The 9,902-nt window shown below is 39.9% G+C and overlaps 1 non-coding gene across 1 annotated transcript; it reads right to left on the bottom strand.

The window, feature by feature from the left end:
• Positions 1-4,765: 4,765 nt before the first annotated feature.
• On the bottom strand, positions 4,766-4,872 carry LOC127098967 (small nucleolar RNA R71). The gene has a single exon (XR_007793647.1). It is a non-coding gene; the product is annotated as a small nucleolar RNA R71 (small nucleolar RNA).
• Between the last annotated feature and the right edge of the window lie 5,030 nt (positions 4,873-9,902).

Raw genomic sequence — 9,902 nt, 5'->3', positions numbered from 1 at the left:
AATGTACGGTGCCCTTAAGTGAATTGTAGAACATCGTAAGGTACGGTGTACTTAAGTAGAATACAAAATATGGTAAGGTACCACGCGCTTAAGTGATTTTGGTATATTATAAGATATGGGTCATATACACTTGAGTGGGCTTTTTAGCTTGCAGCCCCCACAAGTGGTTCTATAAATAGAACCCTTGTGTAGAAGCATTAGTGCAGTTGCAATTTCGTTTCTCTCACTCAAAGCCCTCATTTGTAGCAGCTAGCACTGAGATTGAAGGAATCCGTTCGTGTGGACTGAGTAGAGACGTTGTCATTGTTCAACGTTCCTGATCGCTCCGTAGATCTGCATCAAAGGTTATAATCATCACAAGAGGTAACGATTCTATCACTGATCATGCCCATTCGTAAGGATCATTAAAGGAGAAATTTTAAATTCCGCTGCGTTTTGGATCGTCCTTCTCCTTCATTGTTATCATCAAAATCTTAGAGATGAATTGTATATAAAATCTTGTTCTTACAATATGGCCTATGGTTTTGACTAAAAAATGGGGCCATCAAAGAAATGAATGTAGTGCAGTTTGCGTACAAGAAGAAATAGTCTTTGAACTCCTTTCTCAGTCGAACGAATGACATAGTCTAGAGTAAGTAGAACGAGCCTAGTGCCTTCGACCAATCTATTTATAACTTTTCTTGACAAACTAGATGGGATAGTGACCTTCAAAGAGGGATCGAAAGTGACATTAAGCCAGAGTTGCAAGAGCCACATGGGGCCTGAGGTCAAAAGCTTGTTGCCCGGATGGTTTATGGATTTCAGTTCGGAGGAAGCAATCCCTAGAGATTCATAAAGGGAACCTATGATTAGTTTACTGAGACAAATGTTTTCCCCTCATAGATCTGATTTTCCAAAGTTATGAACGTCTTGGATATCTATAGAGAACCCTAACAAAAGATGAAGTGGGATAGCCAGAGGACGAGGAAGGAAATGTGTTAACAATAAAAAAATTCCTTTCTATCCTTGTGATGGTCTTCGATATAATTACAAAAGCTTGGTCGAATAAAATAAAAAATTAGGCTTTATTTTAATTTTAACAGTGAGGTTGAAGGTATCACCAGTTGGTCAAAGACCAGTGATAACAGCCACGTCAAAAAGAGTGAGAGTCATCATTCTACGACGAAGTTGAAAGGTGTTATTCGAAACCTCTAAAAAGTAAAGAGCTAAAATGAGCATATTGGGGTTGTATATAGGACCAGTTTTGGGCAACTGAATCAAGTCATATATACCTTGATTTTTTTTTCAGATTTGTTCATTTTTATTTTCTACTCTATCCAACTAATTGATATAAGCTCCATTGTTGATGGTTGGAGAGGAGCAGAACACACGTAAGGGTGAACTCGTAAAACCTAATCCAAAGATAATGTCTTTAAATGCACGAAGTTTACAATGACGAAGGCAAGGGAAAAGTTTCTTTAATTTATCAGGTTTTGTAGTGAGTCAAGGAAATGGACCTAAGAACGCATGAACTTTGCCATAAATGGAAAAATGGGTTAATACCTGGGAAGCCCAGGTAATAGGTTTTTTCTTCTCCATTGGAGGTTTAGGAACGAAGCTTCGGTTATTGATGAAGATAGGTTCTTCAAGATCGGAAGCAAATGGAACTGGAATTTGTTTCTTTGTAGCGGAAGAAGCCATTGTTGTTAGAACTCGAGAAGATTGTTGAAGTTAGGTTTACAGAAATTTGAAAGGGATTTTAGGGTTCATAGAAGAGGAAGTTGGCGAAAAAGAAGAGACAAATGAATGAGGGTCTATATATAGTTGTGAAGCAAAAAAAATCAGTTTGCCCCCTTTGATTTAAAACCCACTAATATTTGATTTTCTGAATTAAGATTAGTTAATATTTATTTTAAAAGTGGTTAATTCTTGTGGCCCACGGTGGCCTAGGAAATTGGAATGATGATAACATTTCACACCCACATTCTTGATGTGAGGATTTGATGAAAGTAGTCATAATGACGATGACGTTTGTAGACATTTGCGAACACTATTGAGATGTTACTAAAAAATTCACCTTTCTTTAATCTTGTGAATATGATCGAAAGTGGCATCTTTAGGGGACATCTGTTAGGCTGGGAATTTTAGTCTAACATTTTGGATATGAAAGTGTGATACAAAGGCATGAGATTGTTGACCAACAGTTTCGTCATGTGGATTATTTCAACTGAGGTGGTGACTTAGACTCGCCAACCAAGTCTTTTTGGAACTGAGTGTATTCTTGAGCTCCGATTATACGACCTGAAGACCCATAAAGCTTGATTTGAAGGAATCTCAGGAACATATCCATAACGTTATGACAACTCTCTCTTCAAAACATGTCTAGAATCTCGTAAAGGTTTACAATGATTTGTCATATTTGACAGGAATGGGGGTAATGGAATAAATATGTAAGTTAAAACATAAGTAGTTCAATCAAATTTCAACACCACTGCAGAGTTCAATAGAGAAACTCCTCCATAAGGGTAGTTAGAAGTTGCTGATAACGCGAAAACACATCAGATAAATGCCTTAATTTACACTCAGAAATCACATCATTCCGATTAATATCCCGATTATTGCGCAAGTATTCATGTTGTTTTTGCAGGTATTTGAATCACCATGCACTAAAGAGCAAAATGAAGAAAAGGAAGAAAAAGAAGAAGAAACAAGTGAAAAAGCACAGGAAAAACCAGAAGAACAGAAAATACAGATTTTGCTGCTGTGACGATTACCACACATTCATGACGCTCGTCACGACCCAGACTGTGACGACCGTCACAGGCCCATGACGAGCGTCACACGGCCACAAACTGCGCTTTGAAGCAGTCAGCAACAGGCACCCAAAAATGCCTATATTTCCTCCAACAGACTTTTCCCACGGATTCCACTCTCAAGACCAAGTTTTCCTTGATTTTCTCAACTACCAAGACCTAATGGACACTATATAAAGGACTCAATTGGGAAAATTTGGGGACACCTACTTCGATATTTACGCTCTGCAATTTAATTTTCAGCTTTCTAGCTTTCAGCATTTTTTCTTTCTTTCCAGCAACCTTGTTTTCGTTGCCTTATTGTATTCGCCACATTTTTTTATAGTTTCCCTTTTTCCAGTTAGCCAAAGTAGTAGTTTCCTACACTGGGGAACTACTACACTTTATTTTATTTTAGTAGTAATCTGTATTGAAGAAGCAAAGCCTACCGACTTGTGGAGGACTGCTCAAGTGCTCCAAGAATCGCTACACTCTGTACTTCGATCTCCAGGTGTTCATTGAATTATTATTACTATTGCCCATTTATTGTTATAAGCATGTCTGCCGCAATATTAATCTGTGTATGCCTTGTGTTTGCTTTATTTAATATGTCCGGCTAAACTACCGGTATCGGTATGTAGCAACCTAATTTGATGGGATTTAATAATAACCGATGAAAACCCTTTTTTCTCAAATAACCTTTTAGGCTGAAGTTTTTAATCTAAATTTAATTAACTTTATCACAAAAGCGTGAAAAGCTATTTAACACGATTTTGCCACGAGAGTGGGAAATTAATTAAGGTAAGAATCAACAAACACGAGAGCGTGAGGCTCGAGCTGGATAGTAAAAATTAGGCATTGAATTTAAAAACAGCGAGAGCACTTTAAAAGCAATTAGAACTTATTTATTTTCAAAAAGTAATTTTGACTTCAAATGGGACAGCGAAAGCGTACATTCTGACTTAAAGTTATAGACCGAATCAACAATCACGAGAGTGTGAGATAAAGTCTTTTAAATAAACATTTTCTACTAAGAGATATTTGGCATTTAAACTATTCACCAGTGACTTATCGAATCCCTGACGGTTAATGCGCTGCATACTGATCCCTTCCACTAATTCTTTCTTAAAACCGAAAATTTCCTTTAGATTTACTTTATTACCCCCGAACTTCTACTAATCAATTCCCTTAGCTAAACATAGTGACGTTAGCAGCACTAGTTTGACTATAGGTCCCTGTGGGATTGATATCTTTTAAAACTAAAGTGACTAGACTGTGCACTTGCAGTCAAGTACCCGACAAACTATATTTTATATATAGCCAAGACAAGCATCAAGTTTTTGGCGCCGTTGCCGGGGACCTGTTTTAGTCAAATAGTGTGATTCTTTCGTTGCACGATATAGACTAAGGTAAAAACAAAAACTAATCTTCTCTCCTTTTCTTTCCCTGATTGTATGCCAAGTACTCGCTCACAAGGCGATAACTTAGCACCACCAATCCCTGAATTAGAACGTTTCCTTTATGTGAGATGCCGAATACACGAATATCAACAAAAATACGGTATTCCCGACATCTCCTGTCCTCCTAAATCAGAAGAAAAATCAAACATGGCTGAAGAATGACCCCAGAATCGTCCTCTTAAATACTACGCTACCCCATCTCAACAATAACCTCACAATAGCATTGCTACCCCCGCTATTAATCGAAACGATTTCGAGCTGAAACCCTCACTCTTATCAGCCGTCCAACAACATCAATTTGCTGGAAATCCAACAGAGGATCCTAATGAACACCTGACCAAGTTCGTGCAATACGCTGATACTGTAAAAGCGAATGGTGTATCTCAAGATGCGATAAGACTGCGCCTTTTTCCCTTTTCACTAAGAGACAGAGCTTGGGCTTGGTTGCAATCCTTGCCCTTCAACTCCGTTACAACATGCGAGGAGCTGAAGAACGTCTTCTTATCCAGATGCTTTCCGCCGAGCAAAACTGCTATGCTGAGAGCTCAAATCAACGGATTCAGGAAAAAAGATGTGGAATCTCTCTACAAAGCGTGGGAGAGATACAAGGACATGATGAAAATATGTCCACATCACGGTCTAGAAAACTCGGTGATCATTCACACGTTTTATAATGGGCTTTTGTATAACACAAGACTTACAATAGACGCTGCCGCGGGCGGTGCACCTATGGATAAGCCATACACCGAAGCCTATCAACTCATTGAATACATGGCCCAAAACCATTGCCAATGGGGAGGCGAACGAACTCTAGTGGAAAAATCCCAGACTAAGGGTGGAATGTACGAAATAAGTAGCCTTGACCATGTTCATGCAAAGGTAGATGCCCTTGTCCAAAAATTAGATAACTTGACCATGCCACCCCCAGCCAATGTGCCTGCTGTAACTCCAAACTGTGAGTTATGTGGGAACCCTGGACACACTGCACAAGAATGTCAAATACTAGCAGGAGTTCCAACAGATCAAGTGAACTACACACAAGGAAATCCCTATTCAAATACTTACAACCCTAGTTGGAAAAACCATCCAAATTTCTCGTATAAGAATAACAATGCCCTTTATGCACCTGGCCAAGCACCAGTTGTTCCACCTGGATATCAAAAGCCAGCTAATAATGCTCCTAACATGCCTAGGAAGTCAAATCTCGAATTAATGATGGAGAGCTTCATAGCTACTCAAGCTCAAACGAACAAGGACTTCTTGAACCAGAACATACATACTAGCGAGCAACTTAAACAACTAGCAAATAAAGTAGACGCCTTAGCCACCCACAATAAAATGCTTGAAACACAGATTTCACAAGTGGCTCAACATCAAGCGTCTACAGCCGCTCCAGCTGGAACATTTCCTGGACAGCCGCAACCCAATCCAAAGGGACATGCAAATGTCGTTATACTAAGGAGTGTAAAAGAAGTAGATGGACCCGTAGATCCAAGACTCCAAAACCCTGCCATGTACCAAAAACCAGATAAAACCTCAACTGAGCAGGTGGATGAACCAAAGGAAACAGAAGTTAATACCCAGGAGGCCGAAGAGAAAGAGAAACCTTATGTACCTCCACCTTCTTATAAACCACCAATTTCGTATCCTCAAAGACTCAAAAGTTCTAAAACTGCGAATCAATTTAGGAAATTTGTTGAGCTTCTGAAGCAATTAAACATTACGATACCCTTTACGGAAGCCATCACACAAATGCCCTCTTATGCCAAATTTCTTAAGGAAATCTTATCCAATAAGAAAAAGATTAAGGATGACGAAACAATTACACTTACTTCCGAGTGTAGCGCCATAATCCAGAACAATATGCCTCCCAAACTTAAAGACCCGGGTAGTTTCTCCATACCCTGCGTCATTGGAAAATTCATCATAGGCAAAGCTCTATGCGATCTAGGAGCCAGCATTAGCGTAATGCCCTTAACCATTTGTAGAAGGCTCAGTATGGGAGAATTAAGACCGACAAAGATGTCCGTTCAATTAGCTGACCGCTCGATTAAATATCCTGTCGGTATACTAGAGAATGTCCCAGTTCGTATAGGTCAATTTTACATTCCTACCGATTTCATAATCATGGACATTAAAGAAGATGCCAGTACACCTATCATTCTAGGAAGGCCATTCTTGGCTACCGCCGGAGCCATCATAGACGTAAAAAGAGGTAAGCTGACATTCGAAGTTAGAGAGGAAAAGGTGGAATTCATCTTAACCCAATTCTTACAAGCGCCAGCTATAGACGACACCTGCTATCTGCTTGATGTCATAGATGAATGCGTGAGAGAAATGGAGATGGAAGAAACCACGTACTCCGAAATAATGAAAATTCAAATCCCTCCAATCCTCGAAGACAACCATTGGCATGAACCATACCAAAAGGAAAGTCTAAGCGAATGCCTAGCACTTACACCCGACCACATGCCTTGCCAAAGAAATCTGACTTGGAATTAAAAACACTACCAAAGAACCTAAGATACGAATTCCTAGACACCGAACTAAAAAGACCAGTAATAGTCAACGCTGACTTGAGACAGATGGAAACCGAAAAATTACTAGATGTCCTAAGAAAGTATCCAACAACGTTAGGATATAACATCGCTGATCTAAAAGGAATAAGTCCTTCAATCTGTATGTATCGTATTATGTTGGAGGAAGACTACAAAACCTCTAGAGAACACCAGAGAAGGATCAACCCAATCCTAAGTACCGTAGTCAAGGATGAAGTAAAGAAACTTCTAGACGCTGGAATCATATACCCGATCTCAGATAGTCAATGGGTTAGCCCCGTTCACGTAGTACCCAAGAAAGGAGGTGTTACAGTTGTTAAGAACGAGAAGGGCGAACCCATAGCACAAAGAGTTGTGATCGGAAGTAGAATGTTCATTGACTATAGAAAACTAAATAAAGCCACTCGTAAAGATCATTTCCCTCTACCTTTCATTGATCAAATGCTTGAACGACTGGCTAAGCATTCCCACTTCTGCTATCTAGACGGTTATTCAGGATTCTTTCAAATCCCAATCCATCTTGACGACCAAGAAAAGACTACCTTCACATGCCCTTATGGTACATTCGCTTACAGACGAATGTCGTTTGGCCTATGTAACGCTTCCACAACATTTCAAAGATGCATGATGGAAATCTTCGCAGATTTTATAGATGACATCATGGAAGTCTTCATGGACGATTTTTCTGTCTGCGGTCAGAGTTTCGAAGGATGTCTATCTAACCTCGAAATGGTACTCGAAAGATGTGTGAAAGTAAACCTCGTTTTAAACTGGGAGAAATGCCATTTCATAGTTCAACAAGGAATTGTATTAGGTCACGTGGTATCTGACAGAGGAATTGAAGTGGACAAAGCTAAAATCGAAATTATAGAGAACCTTCAACCTCCGAAAACCGTTCGAGAAATAAGAAGCTTTCTAGGCCACGCCGGTTTCTACCGACGTTTTATTAAAGATTTCTAAAAAATAACCAAGCCATTTACAGGATTATTAATGAAAGACGCTGACTTCATATTTGATGAAAAATGCTTAACAACGTTCAACCAACTGAAAACATCTTTAATCAGCGCACCCATAATGCAACCACCTGACTGGAGATTACCATTTGAAATTATGTGCGATGTGAGTGAAAACGCAGTAGGCGCAGTACTAGGACAAAGGAAGGATAAGAAGCTTCATGCTATTTACTATGCGAGTAGAACACTTGATCATGCCCAAATGAACTATGCCACCACTGAAAAAGAACTTCTAGTCGTCGTGTTCGCTTTGGACAAATTCCATTCCTACCTGGTAGGGGAAAAAATTATCATTTATACCGACCACGCCGCTATTAGGTATCTGTTAAGTAAAAAGGATGCCAAACCAAGACTTTTAAGATGGATCCTGCTCTTACAAGAATTTGATTTAGAAATAAAAGATAAGAAAGGTACTGAAAACGTAGTAGCAGACCACTTATCTCGTATCGAAGGGAACAAGCCTGAACAAATCCCAATAAATGACGATTTCCCTTACGAACGACTCATAGCCCAAATGGAAAGTGATATGTCTGAACTGACATTAAATGATACAGAAATAGATTAATCCGTGGAAGAAGTACACGCGAATGCAACTCTGCCATGGTACGCCGACTTTGTCAACTACCTAGCCGTCAGAGTACTTCCACCGGACCTATCTTACCAACAAAAGAAGAAGTTCGTTCATGATCTAAAACAGTATTACTGGGATGAACCCCTTCTTTTTAAACGAGGGACCGACGGTATTTTCGGCCGATGTGTTCCTGAGGACGAAATAGATGATATAATCTCCAACTGCCATTTCGCCCCCTATGGAGGGCATGCAAGTACCTCAAAGACCTGCACTAAGATCCTGCAATCCGACCTATTTTGGCCTACTCTATGGAAAGACGTCCATAACGTGATTATAAAATGCGACCGGTGCCAACGCACTGGCAACATCTCAAGACGTGATGAAATGCCACAAACAAGAATCTTAGAAGTCGAAGTCTTTGACGTATGGGGGATTGACTTCATGGGACCATTTCCAGCTTCTTTTGGCAATAAGTACATACTCGTTGCTGTCGACTATGTCTCAAAATGGATCGAGGTTGTAGCCTCTCCAACAAATGACACACGAGTAGTAATCAAGTTATTCAAAAACATTATCTTTCCCAGATTCGGTGTGCCAAAACTAGTAGTTAGTGACGGTGGCTCCCACTTCATATCGAATATATTTGGAAAACTCCTTCTGAGGTATGGAGTCCGACACCGCGTGGCAACACCGTATCATCCACAAACTAGCGGGCAAGTCGAAGTCTCGAATCGAGAAATAAAACAGATTCTTGAGAAGACCGTAGGAATATCCAGAAAGGACTGGTCATCCAAACTAAACGAAGCTTTGTGGGCCTACCAGACGGCTTACAAGACCCCGATAGGAACCACACCCTTCAAACTGGTTTATGGTAAATCATGCCACCTCCCTGTAGAACTGGAACACAAAGTGTATTGGGCAATTAAAACCCTTAACATAAGCTACACTTCCGCAGGCGAGAAACGGATTCTAGACATCCACGAATTAGAAGAGCTGAGATTGGACGCTTACGAGAATGCCAGGATCTACAAAGAACGAACCAAAAGATGGCATGACAAATGCATTTCTAGGAAGGACTTTAAAGTCGGCGACATAGTGCTGCTATTTAACTCAAGACTAAAACTCTTTCCAGGTAAACTCAAATCTCGGTGGTCTGGTCCTTTCGAGATCACCAAAGTTCTCACTAGTGGCGCGATAGAAATAAAAGTTAGAAATAGCGACCCTTTTGTAGTAAACAGGCAGCGCCTTAAGCATTATCACAATATAGAAAACAAAGACTATTCGAACAGTCTCAGACTCATAGAGCTGCCCGCTCAACACCTAACCTAGTACAACGCGACACTTCTGTCGAACTTGCGACATTAAACAAAGTGCTTTGTGGGAGACAACCCACCCCTTTTCTTTTCGTTATTTTTTCTTGCAATCTAATTTTTTCCTTCTTTAATTTTCTTCTCTATTTTGTTTGCTCCCCCCTTCTTGATTCTTTGCAGACACTCTTGTTATTTCTCGTAACTAACTTAGACATATTT

The sequence above is a fragment of the Lathyrus oleraceus genome, chromosome 6, assembly GCF_024323335.1.
Source record: "Lathyrus oleraceus cultivar Zhongwan6 chromosome 6, CAAS_Psat_ZW6_1.0, whole genome shotgun sequence".
Taxonomy (NCBI): Eukaryota; Viridiplantae; Streptophyta; class Magnoliopsida; order Fabales; family Fabaceae; genus Lathyrus; species Lathyrus oleraceus.
The sequence above is the reverse complement of the archived record's forward strand: the minus strand, read 5'-3'. Positions and strand labels throughout refer to the sequence as shown.